The 20,070-nt window shown below is 42.6% G+C and overlaps 1 long non-coding RNA gene across 1 annotated transcript; it reads left to right on the top strand.

Moving 5' to 3' along the window:
* The first annotated feature begins 918 nt into the window (after positions 1-918).
* Positions 919-19,733, top strand: LOC309365433. Its single transcript, XR_014166142.1, has 3 exons — positions 919-1,282; positions 1,966-2,149; positions 19,311-19,733. It is a non-coding gene; the product is annotated as an uncharacterized lncRNA (long non-coding RNA).
* The last annotated feature ends 337 nt before the right edge of the window (positions 19,734-20,070 follow it).

The raw sequence follows: 20,070 nt of genomic DNA, 5'->3' as shown, positions 1-20,070 counted from the left end.
TTGGGATTCTGTGTCTTCACTTATTTGTGTATTTTATGTGTGTGTGGGGGGGGAGAGAGTTCTAAGAGCCGCACACCATTATTCAAATAAATTGATAAAATAAAAATAACAAAGCAGAAGAACTGAACCACAGCAATGAATAATGAAGATGAAAGAAAACCAGAACAAAGAACCAAAGGGAATCACACACCCAATAAAATAACATCTAACAGGGTAAACAAAAAGGTTCTCACCTGGTGCTGAAAAGGCAAGCCTCCCCGGAGAGGGCATTTAGGAGATGAAACATCAGCACCAAAATGGACATGGACTGTGGGGTGAAGCAGGACACAGAGGGGGCAGCCACGCAAGTTATTCATGTGTCTGCCCACTTCATATAGAGTGATAGCAACTTGCTGAAACTAACAGGTCGGAGTCCAGTCAATGCCTAGTTGGAAGGTATCCTGGGAACAATATATATCTTGCCTTATATTTCATCATGGACGAAAGGTAATATATCAACAAACCTACTGGATTTTCCGACAGAGGATTTCCCTCATCTCCTTCACCTTGTATGGCTCCTATGGGGAAGGTGTGCCACAGTTTGGATACCTTAGGATTTGAAGCCACCATAAATCAGCAAGATTGACAACCTGTCTCTTTGGAACCCAAATCTGTCCCACCATCCCCCCTCCCTCCCTTGGCCAAAATGCACATCCGATGTATACATGAAAAAATGAAATAAATCAAAATACTTTGCTTTGTGGTTGCAGCACATTGTAACCCAAGATCAAATGACTCCATTCTGTTATTAGTCTGTTTTAACTTTGTGAGGTCATTTTATGAACTGTGGTCAGGCGGAATGAGTTCCTTGCATTCCTTATGGCTAACTGGAGAAGAGAACTGATAGTCCCACACTAGACAGATAGCTTATGGAAATCTGGCCACGGAAAAACTGACTAGTCTTGAAAAACCTGCAGGAGACATGTCTTGCTACATGATTACTCTTTAAAACTGCAATAGGTGTCTGCGGTTACAGAGCACAAGACTTCTGCAATTCTGCATTGTGAGGGAGCCAAGAAGTGAGCTTTTCCTGCATTTTCCAAGCCGAATGATATTTTGCTTCCTTTGAACTTTGCCAAAAGTTTATGGATGCCTTTTATCCTTGCTCTCCCTCCACCCCTGGCCTTCCAGGTCTGGGGGAAGCAGCGAAATAACTACCAAGCACGGCACTTGGAAACTCTGGCTTCTTGGCGCTGAGAAATTTTTTGTCACTTAGATGATCTGACAGGACTTCAGAAGAAATGTAAGTTCAGAAGCATAATTATTAATTTTTTTCACGGGGTGGGGCTTGCTAAAAAAATATGATGACAAGTAGGATACATCCTCATTAACAAATGATATTTGGAAAGCTGAGTAAGAAACCAACCCCTTATTAGGCTTGCCAATTTGTATGGCGGTCTCTTGCCAGCTTAACAGCTGTGCCAACCAGAGGTTCAGCAGCTAAAAATTTCTATCTTTGCAAGGGAAAGCTTCACCTGTTGAATTTCCCCTGTGAATTTTTAACATTTGTGGGGGGTGATACCCCCACCACTACCTTCAAAAATTGCTGGGCAGAAATACTTTGACCCAGCATGATTTTTTTAAATTTCTAAGGTCACAATGTGACCTTAATTCAGACTCCTAAATCCTTGTTGGATTAAATTGCTAATGAGCTCTGTAGGAAGACCCTGTGAACAAGTGAGTAATGTTTTCCATGCCCCAAAGACCATGGCAAAGCATCCCTGTAGCCTCACATTTGCCCTCCATTGTATCATAAAATAAATAGATTTGCTGTCCTTGCAACTGATAAATGGGCCCGGGGGAGAAGGCTGTTAAAGAGGAGGACGTGTTGGTCCATTCTTAATGTGGAATGGAGAATATTTGTTTAGGAAAGACCAAATACTCCTGCTGTAAATTTAACTTCTTGTTTTCCCTTTGATTTCACAGTTAAGACCAGCGCACACCGTCTTCTGAAAACGGCCCACCGAAATCTGTGCAGAGGGAGGTCAGCAAAAAGGCAGTGGTTAAGTGTTTTCATTAGAGGGGATACAAAACACACAGGGCGAGATAAGGGAGATTCATATGCTCAGTGGATTTCAAACAAGCACATGAGTCACCGGCCAGCCATTTGGTAAGCAAGTATCTTTCTCTTTCCCAGCAGTATGATAAAACTCCAAGGTGGGGGTGGGAAGGGATGCCTTGATGTTGGGAGGCCAAAAAAGATGTGTGTGTGAACCTAGAAAGTTCCCACTGAGCGAAGGGGGAGAAAGCCAGACAGCCATTTATTTCAACACACTGCTGGATTTACTTAAGTTTGTCATGCAGAATATCTAATATAGCTACTACTTGGATACTTAAAGAGAGAGGACACATTTCAGGGATGTTCACGAGGTGTGTTTTGACAGACATGTCCCTAGTCAATAACATGGAAATTGGATCGGGGGGATGAAAAGTTAGCTTGCTGTTTGGCTGCCCAGATACTAAATATAGACTCTTGACCTGGAGTGACACACATCGAGTTATATCATAAATGGGCAAGACAACATGAGCGTGTGTTGCTCTGACACAGCTAATTTTCAAGCTGCAGGTTATTTGCAGGTTGGAGAATTAAACTTCACTTTGGCACTCAGAATACTTACAAAGCAAATATAACCAAAATCCCTAATGTGAAATAAGAGTACTAGATTTGGCTCCAGTCTAGGGTAGATTGTTGTTTCCAAGCTGCTACCCTAAAGAACAGGGATTTTGAATTTTGTGGGGAGGGGGTAGGGAATAGCAGGTGAGTTGATCTTTGCTTGGACAATGGCTGCCTTGCTTAAAAGAAAGACAGTAAAGAGTGGAGTGTAGACTGGAAAGATATAGTTTAAAATTCCTACTCAAACAAGAAGCTCACAAAATGACCTTGAACATGCTACCTCTGGCTCTTGGACAAACCTTCTGCACACGTGGTTGTGACGATAGAGAGGGGATGATGACACAAATGCTGGGTGGGTTCAGGATTCTGTGAACACTTCATTGCAGGTTGGGCTGGGTCCCCACCAGCTTGAAGAAGGTCAGTGGGGAGGCCATCCTGGGGGGTGGGAATGCCCTGGGCCCAGAGGTTTATGCCAAATACCTCCAGATCACCTATATACTTTTCTTGGGCAAGATGACTGAGAGGAAGATGGTTCAGCTGTAGACATTCTTTGAATTTCTTGATCCATTTCAACCTGGGTTGTGGCCCAGTTTCGAGACAGAATTTGCCTTGGTTGCCCACATGGATTACCTACTTTGGGAGAATGACGAGGGGATTGTGACCTCATTAATCCTTCTAGATTCCTCTCTTTGAAAAATGAAATTGGGGGAAACCAAATAAATTGCTGCCTCAGCTTTAGCAAGTTATACTGCATAAAGGAGGGGATAAAAAAGCAAACTACTGTGTGTTCAAAACCGCAGAGGAATGGCAGGACAAACATTTTCAGAAGATATACAGAAGTACATTTAGACAAATATGAACAAATGTACAGCATCATTAACATTAACACACCTCATTAAAGTTATGGGTGAAATAGTATTTTACCCCTTTTAATGGTCTCCACAATGCACAATTCTACTAATGACAGTTGTTGGAAGTATGGGAAAGGCCAAGTGGATTTTATCCTCTGTTGGTAGGCCAGCCCAGAGGATATTCATGATGAGAACTCCTATTCATGAAGCTGTGATCTAACCACCTGCACTCATTTGCAACGGTGGTCTCAAACACACACTGGTCTTAAATATGAAGTGAATGAAGCTTATGTTTTCTAGACAGAATGAAGCTGGTTTGCAAAAAAATGCATCAAACACCAGCAGTGGCATAGCATGGGTTGCCAGTGCCAGTGATGGGCAAGTGTGTGTCCCCTTGGTGGCCAGTGCAGCTGGGATAAATTCCATGAGGCACATGACTGCCCGTGCTGCTGTAGCTGGTGGCAATGACTGCACACCTTCTTGGCTTGGCGGCTCTGCCACCTCCTGGTTTGACCTGCCCAGAGGTGGGGTGTTTGGACATTCCTTCACCGGCCATGAGGAGAAGGAGGCACTGCCTCAACCCCAAAGGCCTGGTCCATGTGCAGCTTGCCTCCTTGAGGCTCCAGGAGGCAGCAGGAGCTCTGCCACGTGGCCTCGACGAGGGAGCCTGGTTGGGGGCATCTGGTTGTGTCCCTCTCAGAATTTTATGCTTAGAGTCACCACCCCTCTGAGCCCCCTGACACTAGGCCACTGACCACCAGAATTTCTTAAGAAACTACAGGATTGATAGGGATCAGGACTAACATGTACACAGCTTCAAAAACTAGTAAGGGAAGTTTACTGCATGTGGAGTAAGTTGTAATGCATGCACACCCTAAGTGGATGGACAGCCGAAGTAGAATGCCATCAAGTTCTTTAAAACTGTAGCTTACGCACTTTTCGTTTTATTTTTAAAGAGTCCCAATCCTTCCTCTCCATCTCTTTCCTTCCTGTCATTGAAACCGCCAGAGATGCTTCTCTTTGATTATTCTTCATGGAACACTTGTAACATTTGCAAGTGTTTTGCTTGCATGTTGTTCCCATCATGTAAACTGACTATCTACATCAGTGCAAGCTGTTTTCATGAATGACAGGACACATGATCTGGAAATGTTCTGCTGGTATGGAGAAGCTCTATGTGGTTAGAACAATGTACAAGAGAAGCAAAAGACGAGGCATGTTAGACAATTACCATATGACTGGGGTAACATTTTGGGTCAAAGGTCAGCATAAACTGTTTTTCACAGAGGCTTAAATCCTGTGGTGTGGAGCATCTTCATTGTACTTGGTGGTACAGGTTGGTGGACTGTTAGAGCTATTCCCTTCATGGGCTTGCAAGAAGCATGTGATTGGTCACAGGGGAAAACAGGACACTTGACATACACTTCCCTGGGAGGAAGCCCAGTGGAACCAAGTAGAACTTACTCCCTAATACAGTGGTACCTCGGGTTACAAACACTTCGGGTTACAGACTCTGCTAACCCAGAAGTAGTACCTCGGGTTAAGAACTTTACTTCAGGATGAGAACAGAAATCGTGCAGTAGTGGCACGGCCACAGCGGGAGGCCCTATTAGCTAAAGTGATACCTCAGGTTAAGAATGGACCTCTGGAATAAATTAAGTTCATAACCAGAGGTGCCACTGTACAGATGTAATTAAGCAGGTAGATATGCTGTCAGTGGACTCTGTGAGACTGATTCAACAGAGCTCTTACATTCTGTGCTCTTAGCACAGGCGGAACAGAGAAGTTCCTCTGGTCAAGTGGTTGGGCAAGGCTGGTCTGTTCACAAAAAGGATTACCCAAGATGGCACAGGAGACTTGATGAGAAGGAGCTGTCAGGAAGAAATGCTTTTTTCTCTTTTGCAGGGTTGAGCTGTAACTTGGAAAGGTTATGTTTCTTCTGCATCCCCCTCCCCCAATAACGCCTTGCAAGATTACATCTCTATCCCAGCGGTCAGATGTACACAATGTCTGTGTGACCCTCCAGCTTATGAATAAAACCCATTTCCCCTCCTTAGTCTTCCCTGTCTTCTTCCTCTCACAAAACAATGGCACAACGTAAGGCTTAACCCATAACATCTGTAACTGGCTCAGCAAAGGCATCAACAACACTGAAACTGCGAGAAGAGAGAATAATGCTTGGGCACCTTTCTTGTCCTTTTACTCTTTCACGAGTCATGCAAACGGCCTCTTGTCAAAACGACCTCTTGGCAAAAAGGTCTCTAGAATTTATATATCTATTATGATAGCCATATTGAAATGAAAAAAAAAAACCCCTCTTTTGATCACTGCTGGACTCTTATTCCTGCTCCTGCAAAACCTATTCAATACTAAATTTTATTCAGGTTCCTTCATAAAATGTTGAATTGTCTTGGGAAGCTAATAAAGGCACACTGACGTCAAAATGAAACATAAAAGGCAGATGTTTCTTGTTACAATTATTTACCCACAGCCACTTTTCCTTGTTTTTAGACAGTGCAGAAGATTATTAAATGGGCCATGCTAACTTGCTAATTATTGTTTCCACCATTGTCCCTGCCAAAGGTTTTATAATAGACAAAGCTTTCTTCGACAATGTATGCATTATTAAATTCATTCCTTTTGTTTCTGTTAATGAAATTTAATTTATATAGATCCACAACACAGATGGTATCATTAGATGGCTAGCTGACTTAGAAAGATCAGTCAGATGCATCTAAGATTAGATCATTTCTTAGATTATATTGTGAATTTGCCAAAGGACCAGGGTTACGCAAGTATTGATTATCAAATTTATGTTTGTCCACATCACCTTATTGTTAATGGGATGCTATGCAATCATGTATCCAGTTTGTCTAGATTTCTTTGATATTTCTGTTGCAGAAATGAGATAGTTGCTTGAAGTTCAGGAGATCAGGAGATTCAATAGCTGGCCTTCTCAGAGGCTAGGAAATACCTGGACAGAGGCAAAAGGATCTCCTCCTGCCCCACTAAGCTGAGGATGTTGTAAATCAGGCATCTATGTAAATAAAACAAGAGAAAGACTGCAGTTTGGGATAGGCAGGGAAAGACAGAGGAGCTCTGTAAGTATCTTACAGTGGTGCCCACTGGGAAGGGAAGGGAGGCCAACAGTAGGTGGAAAGGCAGAGTCAGTGACAGGATTCTAAGTAAAGTACTGACTGGTTGTAAGTAAAACTGCAGGCAGGTAAGGTCTGGCTCAGGACAGATTGAGATGGGTAAGATATTGGCCCAGCTGCCCTAAAGGAACAGCCTTCACTGCTTGGGGTGCTTCTTGTCTAATGTGGAAGCACTGGACTTGTCAGTCTGCTGGGGTTTTTAAACGGCGCCCCCACCCACATTCACCCTGTATATGTGTAAATATCTGCAAACACTTCAAAATGCCTGAAGGCTCCAGGGACCTCCTTCTAAAGGACACCAAATCTGGGGAAGCACTGCATCCCTGGAACTTCTCGTGACTTGAAGAAGTGGGCAAACAAAAGAATAGGAGGCAGCCCAGTTCAGGACAGATGAAGCTGATCTTGCCATCCATCCTTCACCATGACTATGTACGCAGAGCTGGCCCAAGACATTTTGCTGCCTGAGGTAAAGGGCATGAGAAGCTGATGGGGTTGGCAGTTGACTTTTATACCAATGCTGTCAGTGGCATAGTTTCACCCTCTGGGAAGCTGGTAATCAGTGAGGGTACAGAACGGACTGTGTGGCGCTCGCAGGTCTGTCTTCCAACAGAATGGTATGGCCAGGGACACAAGAGAAAGGACTGTCTCTGGTGCCGCCTCCTCCCAACTGCTGCCTGAGGTGCTTACCTTACTTTGCCTCATGATAGGGCTGGCCTTATACTACTACTACTACTACTACTACAAGAACAACAACTTATTATTTCTACCCTGCAGCAGCAACAACAACAACAACAACTTATTATTTCTACCCTGCCCATCTGGCTGGGTTTCCGCAGCCACTCTAGTTGGCTTTCAACAGAACATTAAAAACATAATAAAACTTCAAACATTAAAAGCTTCCTGAAACAGGGCTGCCTTCAGATGTCTTCTAAAAGTCAGATACCCCCAACCCCCCCAAAAGATATTAGTTGTATGCAACGCATTATTAAAAACAAAACAAAACTAACTAACTAACAAAGAAAAAAAGTTACTGAACTGCAGCAATAGAAGTCGTTTTTTTATTTTAAGAAATGCTTAGTCTTTCTGCCAACTTAAAAGCCTGCCATTTGCAGAGCTCCAGAATACAATTCATAAACCCTGCTAAGTGGCAGAACGGGCTTTACAGTATAGCTGTCGAGGCCCCCTCCCCTTTTCTTTACCCCTTTCCTCCCTAACATAATACATTTTTTTCCAACTCAGCAAGTTTTATTCCCTGTTGGCTGCTTTTGGCCTGCTATTATATTGCACCAATAACATGCCCATATGACACTGTAGTATCTTTTTACAGTATAATTGCATGTACATATTTTCATTCGTAGCCCGAAGCTTCATTTAAGGGCGCATGGTAAGAATCCGTGCTCCACCAGACACAGAACAAAATAATCAATAATTCCAGACAAATCTGTTTTTATAGCCATTTCTATAATAAAACAATATAAAGTTACAGCGTATAAGGAGACATATTAATGTGACTTTCCATATGTAGTGTAGCTTTTAGGTCTCTTAAACCTTCAAGTTAATAATGCCTAAGGATCCCACTGTGAGTTCAACTACACTTTTAAAGGCATGCATGCCTTAAAGTGTGCTTTAATAGTAATATATTGCTCTGCACACAATCAAAGAAGCCATAGGCTGGATGTCACTAGGCTTCTTTATGATGAATACATGTAGAATATATATCGAGGACAGGATCCAATGGACTGTAGCCAGAGCTTCTGCATGAATTGGGGTCTGGGAGGCCGGCCCCAACCTCTGACATCCTGTACACCCCCCACCCAATATATTCAAAGGTGAAGATTCTGCAGATTTGTGTTTGATGAAGAACAAGAAGCTGCAGCCAGAATAAAAAACTGAGGAGATGTATCATATATGTTTCAGATGACTGGGGAAGAAGCCACAGAGCTTCTTCATGTGGAAGGTCCCATATTCAACACTGGCATCTTCATTTAAAAAGATTACATGGAAGGTTATGTGAAAGGCTTGGCTGAAACCAAATGCAACCTGGTGGGCTCATGATGCTTCTGCAGCCCCCAATATCTGCCGGTTGCTTCCTGGCAGACTAACTGGTGCAGGCAGGCAGTGGTAGACAGCAGCCGTGCCATCATGGGCAAGCCACCTGCCATTTTACTTTCATTTACTTCATTTAATAGATTTGAAGTTCACCCAAGGGCATGAGGGTGGCAACAGTTCCTGCAGTGCCCCAACATCAGGGCCAGCCCACCTATGAGGCAAGGTGAGTTGACCTCCTCAGGCGGCAGGATCCACAGGGGCAGCAGGTCTGGCCTCCAAGGAATGCATCACCTACTGCCACTGCCATAGTGGTAGCAAAAGCTGCAGCACACTCCTTGGGCAGCCTCCCACCTCCCCATGCCATCTCTGCAGTGTCTTGGAGAATAGGAGGCCTTGCTGGTCTTCTCCAACCCTTGTTCTGTATCCCCTGCTTGTTCCTGATGTAGATCTTCACTTATCCCATCTTCCCAGGCAGGGCTGGGATGGGGAAGGCCATTTTGTGGTGCCAAAATGTATTGGGCTGGCCCTGCCCGATATAACATCATTCTAGGTGTTGTCAGCAACTTTAAAGGCCAGAGCAATTAAAACTCACAATAGAAGCAGAAATCTATTTCAAAATGCCCACTGCAACAGGGAAGTCATTGGTTCCACAGGAAGGGAGCCTGTTGAATATCAGCCAGGAAGGAAACTTGAGATTCCCTGTCTACTGTATTATGGCTGTTCCCACTGGGACTAATAGCAGCTTTAGCAAAGAAGGGGCAAATTTGGATCAGAAATGCACCCTGGGAAGAAACTCAGCTTTACTGCTCCAATCCAAATCTGATTGCAGATCCTTTTCTTGCATCGCATCTGCTCTGCCTGTGAGAGGCCCACGCAAATAATTTCTTATCTTCCTCTTTTTCACACTTGAAGGAAGCTTCAGATCTGTGACCTGCTGATATGAGGTTGCCCCACATGCTTGGAAAAAGGGAATGCTTTGTTGTTATTTGGCCTTCAGTACTGGAATACCCAAAGTGTGAAGTAGTTTGCTTTTTTATCAGTGAGATAACTGGTGATATTTTAGGTTGCCAATTAGCAGATTACCAATTTCAATTCAGTGGAGGCAGCTCATGGGAATTGTCTCATGTTATAAACCTTGGAAGCAGAACTGTCTTATCGCACTCATTGCAGTGGCAGGTTCTAATAGGCCTATAAATATAACCTCCTGATACCTTGATGGCGATCTTTTCCTTAATTCCTATTCGGTGTGAGACTTCTTTTTTTTGACACAACCTTTCCTTCATCAGTTGGGATCCTAATCTACACGTACTGTATTACCAAAGGTGGGCTTTGTGGCATGTCACACAGAGCAGTGTAAAGACTCCCTGGCTATAGATCCTGACCAATATCCACTGTTCCTGAGCATGACTCCCCCTAGTGAAAACGCAAAGCTTTGCAATACCCAAGTGTAATGTTCAAACTCGCCAAACCAACAGCATGCCAAATTATTATTTTAAATCAGGCTTCCTCAACCTTGGCCCTCCAGATGTTTTTGGCCTACAACTCCCATGACCCCTAGCTAGGAGGACCAGTGGTCAGGGATGATGGGAATTGTAGTCTCAAAACATCTGGAGGGCCGAGGTTGAGGAAGCCTGTTTTAAATCATAGCCTTTTTAATGAGTTCATTCTTTAAACAACTTGTCCAAGAAATGCAAACGTCTGCACAACTGATGCTGTGGTTTGGGTTGTCCAATAGGTAATTGAGGTAGGAGATATCTCAAGATCTCTTTACCTTGCCCTTTGACTACCAAAAGAGATACTTTTAGGACTCTATCCCAGTGCTTTTTTTCTAGAAAAAAAAGTGCCAGACTACTCCAGAAACAAAGCACTGCCCCCATTATCTTGACTGCAATTTGTTTTAATGTATTTAATGCTCACTTTAAGGCAATGTCCTAAGTTCTTAGGTGCCCTATCTATAATACTTCATTGCAAACAATAAGCAGACCAGACATTTTGCATGAAGCAGTGTATTCCCAGATGAGAAAATGCACAACCTGCACTATAGGAATCAAAGGCAGAACTCTTCATAATACAAAACCATTAGATACTTTGCCCTGTGATGGAAGATGTATACAGCCTTTGCAGAAGTATCCCAAGGCCTATGGAGTTGTATGAAGTATTTCTGAGTAGCCAGACATTTTAACGATTGCTCTGTACTGCTTCTAAAGGTCTTTCATGCTGCTGTTCGCCAAAATAATGTTCTGTGAGAGGATATTATATAAAATGTGTGTGTGTGTTTCAAAATTAAAATTCCACCTTCAAAAAAAGGTAGGGAAACGGCATGTGGAAATCTCACAGAAATGCCAGCGGTTCCAACAGATCTGGAACTGTAGTTTTCTTTCCTGTGGTTGGTTTGTCTCAGAATCCTCCTGGCTGGAATTCTGCCTGAGGTGGCCGGTGGGGTGGGGGGTGGGGGAGTGTGAATGTCACCACCTCCACAGACCTCACATGTTCTGTTGTAAAGTGACACTTCTCAAAGTGTTTCATAACTTGTGTGCTGCTTCCATTTGGGCTCTTGCACACATTTGACTTCTCTTCCCCCGCCCCGCTTCCTTTCAATTTTTAATCACGGCAGTCATATGTTGTTAGCTGTTTTGTTTCAAGGGCAGCAAGCTGGCTCAGGAAGGAAGGAAGGAGGGACGGAAGGGAGGCGAGGTGACTAGACTGGACGGTGGGCCTTGTCCATAATAATAACAATAGTATTAGTAGTAATAAAAATAATAATCAGCCCCAAAAAGTCAAGGAGGGCTTCCTACGATTGCAAAGCGGGATGCTGTTCCAAACAACAGACATTGGCTTTGCAGCGTTCAAGCAATCTGAGAAATACATAAAGTATTGGTATGAGTTTGGACTGTTAAGCTGTGTGCCAGACCCCTCTAGTCCCTGGATCCAACAAGTGTTAGAATTTAATCAAGGCTTCTAATTCTTGGAATAGCCTGACTAGCCTCCTGCAGAGGTGATAGCCTGGGTGAGGGGGAATTAATGGGCTCAGTGAAAGATGGCAAATGGGTGGGACCATCTCCCTTAACAAGACCCTTTTGAGTGTTAATGCTGTGAACTCCTCCATCTTAGGCTCAGGTTGTATATATGTATAAATAAACCATATGTCATAAAGACACCACAATCTCCGCTGTGCCTCATTCCCAAAAGGAAACACGAACCCTGGATAACATGCCTGAAACCCCCTGGAATCTCTCATGGCTCAGAGATTGGATGGTGGGCAACAGCACTGTATGTACCGTAAATAATGTATCTCTTCTAAAAAAAATACCTCATTTAAGATTTAGAGCTGTGCGAAACATCCACAGACAGAAAGCTGGCTGCAGGAGACCTAGGATATATGTATGCAATTTGCATAAGATGGTTAGACTAACACTCCTATGCCAACCATAAAAGAAAATCAAAAATACATTCAGTGGCAAAGTGAATTATTTGCCCCAGTTCAAGACCCCAGTTCAATCCAGACAGAGCAAAAGAGCTGTAATTCTAGAGGACTGGACTCATGACCAGTTGAAGGTGAACAAATTTTATGGAACAAATGAGCAACTGTGTGTGTTCATTGCTTGAAAAGCTGATAATATGTAAATGTCCTGATTTCCCAGACAAGAAACCAAGGTTAATAGCTAATGCTGTTTTCCAAGGCATCCAATGAGTTACAATTTAAGAGAGGGTCAAGAAGATTTTCTCGCCTGTATCTGCTCCAGCAGTTAGTTGCAGAGTGCGCAGCATATTCCTGAATTCATTTACTCTGGAGTAGTTCTTTTGAAGATGGTGAAAGTTTCCCATATATTTTAAGGAGGAAAGCGGGACTCCTAATGTGATTAAACTGGAGCTCAGCATGTACTGAACTTGCTGCTCCTGGCATTCCACATTAAAGACATACACTGATTGGAGGAATAGTCTTCATTCTAACGCCTCCCCTTAAAAACCCATGCCGTGGTGGAAGGAAAGGAAAAAACACATGCATGCATATTTAGAAGAATTTGCTCGTTGTACCAATGGAAAATTGAACTGCAGCAGCACAGTGAAATCCAAGATTTAATCTGGGTTCGGAAAACGGAGAAAGCACGATTGCTGAAGAAAATGCACTGGTTACATAACTGACCAAGCCCAGGCTTAAATCATTAACATGTGATCATGTGCGGTACACTTTCTGTTTCCAACAAACCGTTCTGGGATGCTTTGGAAAGGAAAGCACAACAGACCCCCATCTTTGTGGCCTGTTAATCTTCCTGAATGCATTTGTTTGGTTTCATTTAGTGTAGCAACTTGATGTATTTAGAGCATGAAAGGTGGTTGACCGAGCATGACTTGCAAGATCACAGCAAACAATGTTTTTCTAGTATTAAGCAAAATCCATAGTAAAGACATGAGACCATCTGATCTCAGGTTACTCAGCTAAGGAGAGGAAAAAAACCCCCTCTCCCGCTGCTCCCTGCTGATGCTGCAGATGCCAAGAAGGGACTGGATCTCTTGCTACTTAGTTGTGGGATGAAGTTGCGTACGGCTGCAACCATATTCACATCTCTGCTGCAGAGGGTGGTGCTAGCACTCAGCAGGGGTCATCTTTGGATCTGGAATCGGTTTCCAACTCCAGGCTGAGAAACTAAGCACTGGATGTGTACTGAATAAAACATACTGGAAACATTAAAACATAACTTGAAACCATGATATAAAAAAAGACAAAAATTTAAGAAGGGCGGGGGAGGGGGAAACCTGATAAAAAATAACTCATCTGCTCTCGAAAGCCTAGGCAAAGAGGTGCGTCATTGCTAACTGAGCACAGTGATGGTGTCAGAAGCACCACCAGAAGGAGGAAGTTCCTTAAGCAGGGGGCCACCACTGAGAAAGCCTTACCTCAGACCTCAGCAGTAACCAGCAGTACCAGCATTCAGTCAGATCTCTACGGAGTTGAGATCCAAGTTGTTTAGGGCTTCATATGTTAACATAAGCATCTTGCGTTGTGTTATGAGAGAGAGAGAAAAGAAATTATTTCATTTTTCTCTAACTTACTTTGTATTGTTGTATTGTACAGTGAAAGACAAGTAAGAAACCTTATAGATAAATAACTAAAGCAGAAGCCTAAACCTATATTCTTTTAAATGTGTTTGTGGGAGGGGAGGGTTATTGGTCTGTTTTGCTCTTGTTTTTATTATGTATTTTGAGTTTTTATTTTGTATTTTTATGCTGTGAACCCCCCATCATCCGAAGATCTCAGTTCAAACAATTAAAAAACCCTAAGAGATCCAATAAAACAATGAAACCATTTGAAAGACTGAGGAAAGATGAGCAATTGCAAGATTGACTACTCCCTCACATAAAAATACCTATGCACTTCAGGGTAAAGACTGTAAGCTGGCCTCTTCTTCTTAAACTAGCTCTCTGTTTTCAGAAGCATCTGATGTGGGGAGCATTGGCGGTGACTGGTGGTGAAGTACAGCAGATTGTAAACCCCATAAAGGGGAGTGGGCCTCTTGCCCCCACATAATACACAGTGGTGTTATTGGAGTCTGGGGGCGCTGCAACCGTATTGTGCAGGCAGATGGCAGCTGACTGGTTAGCAGTGACCCATCATCAGTCTGTGCTGCTGATGTCATCAATTCATGCCACACCTCACTTGCTGCTGCTATTTATTAATCCGCTCTAAATTTATTGTTAAGCTGCTGATGCTGGGAAACATTTGCACAATCTCCTGGAGAATAATTATTTGATCCTTTCTTTCCCCCTTTCGTCTACTTACTGACATAAAATGCATGGACACCCAGAATGAGGTCATGAAGAGAAAGTTAATGCAGTTCAGATGGATGTTTTGAGAAGCTGGTGGTTTACACAGCATGCAGGGCCCTCTAAGTTTGGCATGTTATAATTCCCCAAATGTGCACCGGGATAATACGGAAACTAAAACAGAATATTTTATGCAAACATCCCCTAATCTGCACAGTTCTGGCTATAGGAGGTTACTGCGTTCCCAGAGAATTTGAATATGTTATCCAAAATGAGATGCTAGTTGCAAATTGAGAAAAACGGAGGTCTGACAAAGTGCAGAGCTCCGGAAACACAAGTATAACAAGCAAATAATCAGCTCCAATTTAGCTGCAGGAGGCTACAGACTTGGTGTTTATGGTAGGCCTTGTCAATGCAGCATTGGCTCCATCCGCTATCAAAGCTTTAAATTTAGAATTTAGGGCTTATCCACACTCCCCTTTTACCCTGGTCTTTCCAGGCAGAGGTCTGTACTTTTACATTCCGTGTCCAAGCATTTTTCCTTGAGCTTTCCCTGTGGAAAACTGCTCTTTAAAGCAAACGTCAGTTTGGGTTTTCTGTGGATTAACGTTTGTTCCGATGGAGCTTTAAAGAGCAGGTTTTTGTGAGGAGAGAGAGAGAGAGAGAGAGAGAGAGAGAGAAATGCTTAGGCATAGAGACACGGACTGTGCCTGGAAAGAGCAAAGGAAAGTTAAGTGTGGATAAACCCTAAGCAAATTGTTGTGCTATCTAACCCAAACCAAAGAATGCTGAAATTACATTGCTCAGTATTTCTTTATTGCATATCCCTGCCCACCTGCAACATGCCTTCCCCAAGACACTTCAAATTTTATCTGGACACAGGTATGACCAATATCTAGAAAGGAGATGGATCCTTAACAGGTCCAGGGTAACTTGTGTGCTGTAAGAGGTGGTGCTCTTGCCATATCTTCTCACTAGAAGGTGTATTGGGCAGGTATTGTAAAAAACAACAACACATTTGTGGGCTGAGCTCACCCTTGCTGTGTAAAGTTTGTGCTCTGACCAGTGCTGCAGTTTTGGCTAACTCAACACTGCATGACTAATATTATTAGACATTCTTAAAACAACAACAATGTGCTGCAGCCAAAGGACAATGTCGCAGTGCTAATGCCGCCTAGGCTGATTAATTGAGCAGTTGATGCATAATTTGTCAATATTAAGACTGAATGTTCTGTTGACATCTGTTCCTCATTCCCCTTTGCCTGTGGTGTAAGTACATGAATACTGGATGTAATACTGCCACCTTCTGGTTGCAGACAGTGGTGGGAGGCCTATAGCGAATAAAAAGTTTGCAATAGCAATAGGATTTGAAAAGTCTTACATGTCACCACAGGGAACCCAAGCGAAACCCAGGGTGAGGATCGGAAAATTTTCCAGGATGAGGCATTGGATCCTTTCCTTTTGTTCACAGTCCTTTTATTTACAAGACCACGTAGCTTCCGTGTTACAATGATTTATTGCACTTATCTCTTTATTTATCCCAATGTATCACAAAGGAAATCTTTCTGGGTTAGAAGAACAGTAGTTCAAAAGGAACAGTGTCCAGTGGCAGCTGGTAGAAATTCTGGCAAGGCGAGGCTCAAATTATGCTGTGGTTGACCACTTGTGAATACTCATGCTTACATAAACACTCATGGCTACATGTGGCTTGTAATGTTGGAAGAGGCCTTGAACTGAACATACTAATTTTCTTCAGTCTTTCTTTTTATATTTTCGATGGTTTCCTTTAATCCATCTACTGGTGTAGATCCTAATCCCCCGCTGCTGACCTATTTTGAATCTTCTCAAATACGCCTATATGTCATCAACAAAAATAAAGCTACGGTGTCAGAATCGGGCCCTTTTAACTTGACACGGTTTAGTTTAGTTTTTTTAAATTAACCCCAGCCTTTAATTTTTTTGGGGGGGGGGAGGGAGGTGGGTGAATAGGATCATCTTCCTCTTCTCTATTTCAACACAGCGATGGCAGCAAAAATTTATTTTCATACGCCTATCTGTGAATCTAAAAGTCCCTCTGCAGGCTTTCACACTCAAGAAAGGATGTGAATTTATGACATCTCCCAGAGGATTCTGGCTCCATAAATTTAATAGGTTGGAACAGCTTTAATCCTTGCTTCCATATGTTTTCTGAAGCATGGGATGATATTGTAGCCGTTTCCCTCCTCATGGGCAGAGCAAAAATTCAAACTAAGGAAAGGAAGACTTTTCCTCTGACAGCATTTGGCACTGTCCTTCGGTTTCTACCATTCTTTGAACCACAAAATGAGCAGCCATTACTAGTCTCGTACCTTTGCTGCTGTTGTTATAGTCATGTAGAACCATACATGTATACAGTTATGTATGCACAGTAACAAACAAAAAGACAGGTCCCTTCTTCATCCAAGGAGGGATGCCAACAGAGAGATGACAGGAAGATGGAGATAATGGCAATGGTTTCAGTTGTCGATACTCAATACGAGTTGTACTGTAGAATAAGAACCAAGGGGTGAAGTGAAAGGTTCTGCAGAAATGGTGGGTTTTGGTGGGGCAGCATCATGCAGTTGTCATCGAAGGAAGTTCAAGGGATACAGAGCAGCTAGGAAGAAAGGGTGGAGTTTTTTGAGAAAGCAAGAAGGCCATTGAAAGTTTTGAAAATAAGGGTGATGAGGAGTTGTGTACTGGGAAGGATGTCATATGGTTTCAGAATGATGGAGAGGCTTCTGAATAGAGGTGAGAGGACCAATGGTGTGGCAATGGAAAGTCCTATTAGGCAGGGGGAAGATCTCCCAGAAAGCAAATTGGGCATTGCTTCACCCCAGTTCCATCTTACTGTCTCTGTCCTTCTCTATTTGATGGTCCCCCACACTCATCAATTGAACATGTGTTCCCCGCAGATGAATTGCAAAATTTGGCAAACTGCTATGACAATTAAGAAACATGGATGCTTTTTGTCAAAGGTCATAAGGACTATTTCACAGGGTTCAGGCCAGTCAAACTCAGAATAGGATTTTTGTTTTATTTTTTAGTATCAAAGATAGAGAGTAGTTGCTGAGGATTAGTCACATGCATATTGATTAGGGAATTTGATATGCTTGCCTGGCCAGGAAGGTGGCAGAGGAGCAGCAGGAGAGCCTGCATTTAGAGTTTGCAAAGCCAAGATTTCATTCCTCTGGAGGGTCTTGTACTAGGCACCAAACAGTTAAATGTGAACAAATCCTTAATATTTGCTGAACTGGCAGTTATGACCAGGATGCCTTAAAGGCTTTCCTCCTCCAGTTTCAAACATGAATTACAAACCACTTGAACAACGTTGAGTGTTGTCATTTGTCCCAAAACCTCAAAAGCCTCAGCCAAAGCCTATCCATCTTGCAAATTATGGAGGGAGAATTGGAAGAACCGAGTGGAGCCAGGGTATTGGCTATTACTCTCCCATCCTTCGCTCAACTATTTGTGATCCACAGCCAACATTAGTTATAGCTTGGGACAGACTGATTCCTACAGAGAGCGTTTGGAGAATTGGCACCTGGAAAGGGATCCCTATGCTGTTTTCTGTTTCCACCTCAATCTTCTTACAGGCCTGTGGGGTCTCTCCCAAAAGCTTGTCTTCAGAATTTCAGTTCAGCATAAAGGAGAGAGGAAAAGGTTTCAGTGTATGGATGTTCTGAATGTTATCATAATGATATAGTCATACACTCTATGAAAAACAACCACCCAACAGTTGGACCTTGGTTTAAAAGGACATATGAGATTCACATTTTGAATATGTGATCTTTTTCTTTTGTTTTGGTCCTTTGCATAGTCATATTAGGCACAATATTTTCTTTCTGGGCTGCCTTAAGCTTATTTCACAGCTGAGATCAAGTGTGTTCTTTGCAAAACCCTTATCTATCATGTTGTTGTTGTTGTTGTTTAGTCGTTTAGTCATGTCCGACTCTTCGTGACCCCATGGACCAGAGCACTCCTGTCTTCCACTGCCTCCCGCAGTTTGGTCAAACTCATGCTGGTAGCTTCGAGAACACTATCCAACCATCTCGTCCTCTATCGTCCCCTTCTCCTTGTGCCCTCCATCTTTCCCAACATCAGGGTCTTTTCCAGGGAGTCTTCTCACAGACAAAGGTTTGATGGACACTGTCCATACCCAGCCCACTGGGGTTGATTGTGGTGCTAAATCCATTTCTTCCATTTTCTTCCAACGAGGAAGTAAGCTTTGTTATGAGCACACTTGACACCTGAAATATGGTGACCAAGAGAGAAAATAAACAGCTAACCATGTATCTCAGAATTATGTAAAATGGTCCTAAGAGGGTTTGACTTACACTGTGGGGGCTGCTGTGCATTTGAGCTGCTGGAGCAGAGGACCCAGCAGCTCTAACAGAAGGCAGAACCAGGGGTAGCAAAAGGCTGAGTTATCAGTGCTAAGAATCCTCCCAAACATTACCTTCTTCCCTACTCAATCCTTTTTCACTGTTTTTAAACTGTTTTTCAAACCAGAAAATTTTCAGCTCCCATACTTTTATTTCAGGCTGTGTGCATGCTCCCCTTTGCTCTGCATTGGTTTTGGAAGCAGTATACACAAAATATTAGTCACAATCCATTTATATACTGTATCTATCCTGTCATTTAATATGTTTTAACGTGTGTTTCCCCCACATTTTTGAACTGAGAAGCAGGCTGGAAGCTAGCAGGATTGGCACAGGTAACAAAGGCAAGAAGAGGAGTTGTTGCTAAAACCCCAGCTTCCTGAAAATATACTATATAGCTGCTATCTCTTATTCCTCTACTTTTTATTATGCATTGCAGAGCAAAATCATCAACCATGGAGGAAGCTTCATCTGAGCAAGCTTTAAGAACACAAAATTATGTGATCATCTTGTTTCCAGGATCCTATCTTCCCCACTTAGAGACATCCCACAAGAAAATCCAGACCAAGAGTTATTAAGTCAACCCAACACATGGTACTATTAGTAGATGACTGGGTGCCTGCCAACAATAATGTCTAAATTGGTTATTTGAGTATAGCCCTGCACTGTTTAAGTAGTGGCTCATTGATAACCACTTGGAGTTTGCCTTTCCTTCTAAGCGGTTTCCAAGAAAGCAGGGAAAAAATGACTTACGACAAGAGAAAGTTCAGGGAGGAAAGTGTTCTTTGCAATGGAACAAATGTTACATGATTCAGAGAGGTTGGGGAGCCAATTCTTCTTGCATTTTAGAGGCAATTTTGATTTTTTAAAAAAACAAATATTAGAATAAACATAGCACATATCCAGAACACACAAAAGTATTTTGGGTGCTTACTTTTTATTTTACATATCCAGAACACACAAAAGTATTTTGGGTGCTTACTTTTTATTTTTAAATATTCATATTTAATATTCATACTATGGCATCACTCAGTTTTAACACATTTCTCATATTTATCCTGAGCTATATTTTTTCTCCATGAATATTTTATCCATTTTGAAACCATTTGTATAGCCATAGCATATATTCCTATGATTAAGTTGCATAATGTAATATCTTACTGTGGTGAGTTGGTGGTGACTGCTTTTGAACAGGGTGG

This window comes from Podarcis melisellensis, assembly GCF_964234715.1.
Source record: "Podarcis melisellensis genome assembly, chromosome: 2".
Classification (NCBI taxonomy): domain Eukaryota; kingdom Metazoa; phylum Chordata; class Lepidosauria; order Squamata; family Lacertidae; genus Podarcis; species Podarcis melisellensis.
Note: the sequence above shows the minus strand (reverse complement) of the source record. Positions and strands in the feature narration are given on the sequence as shown.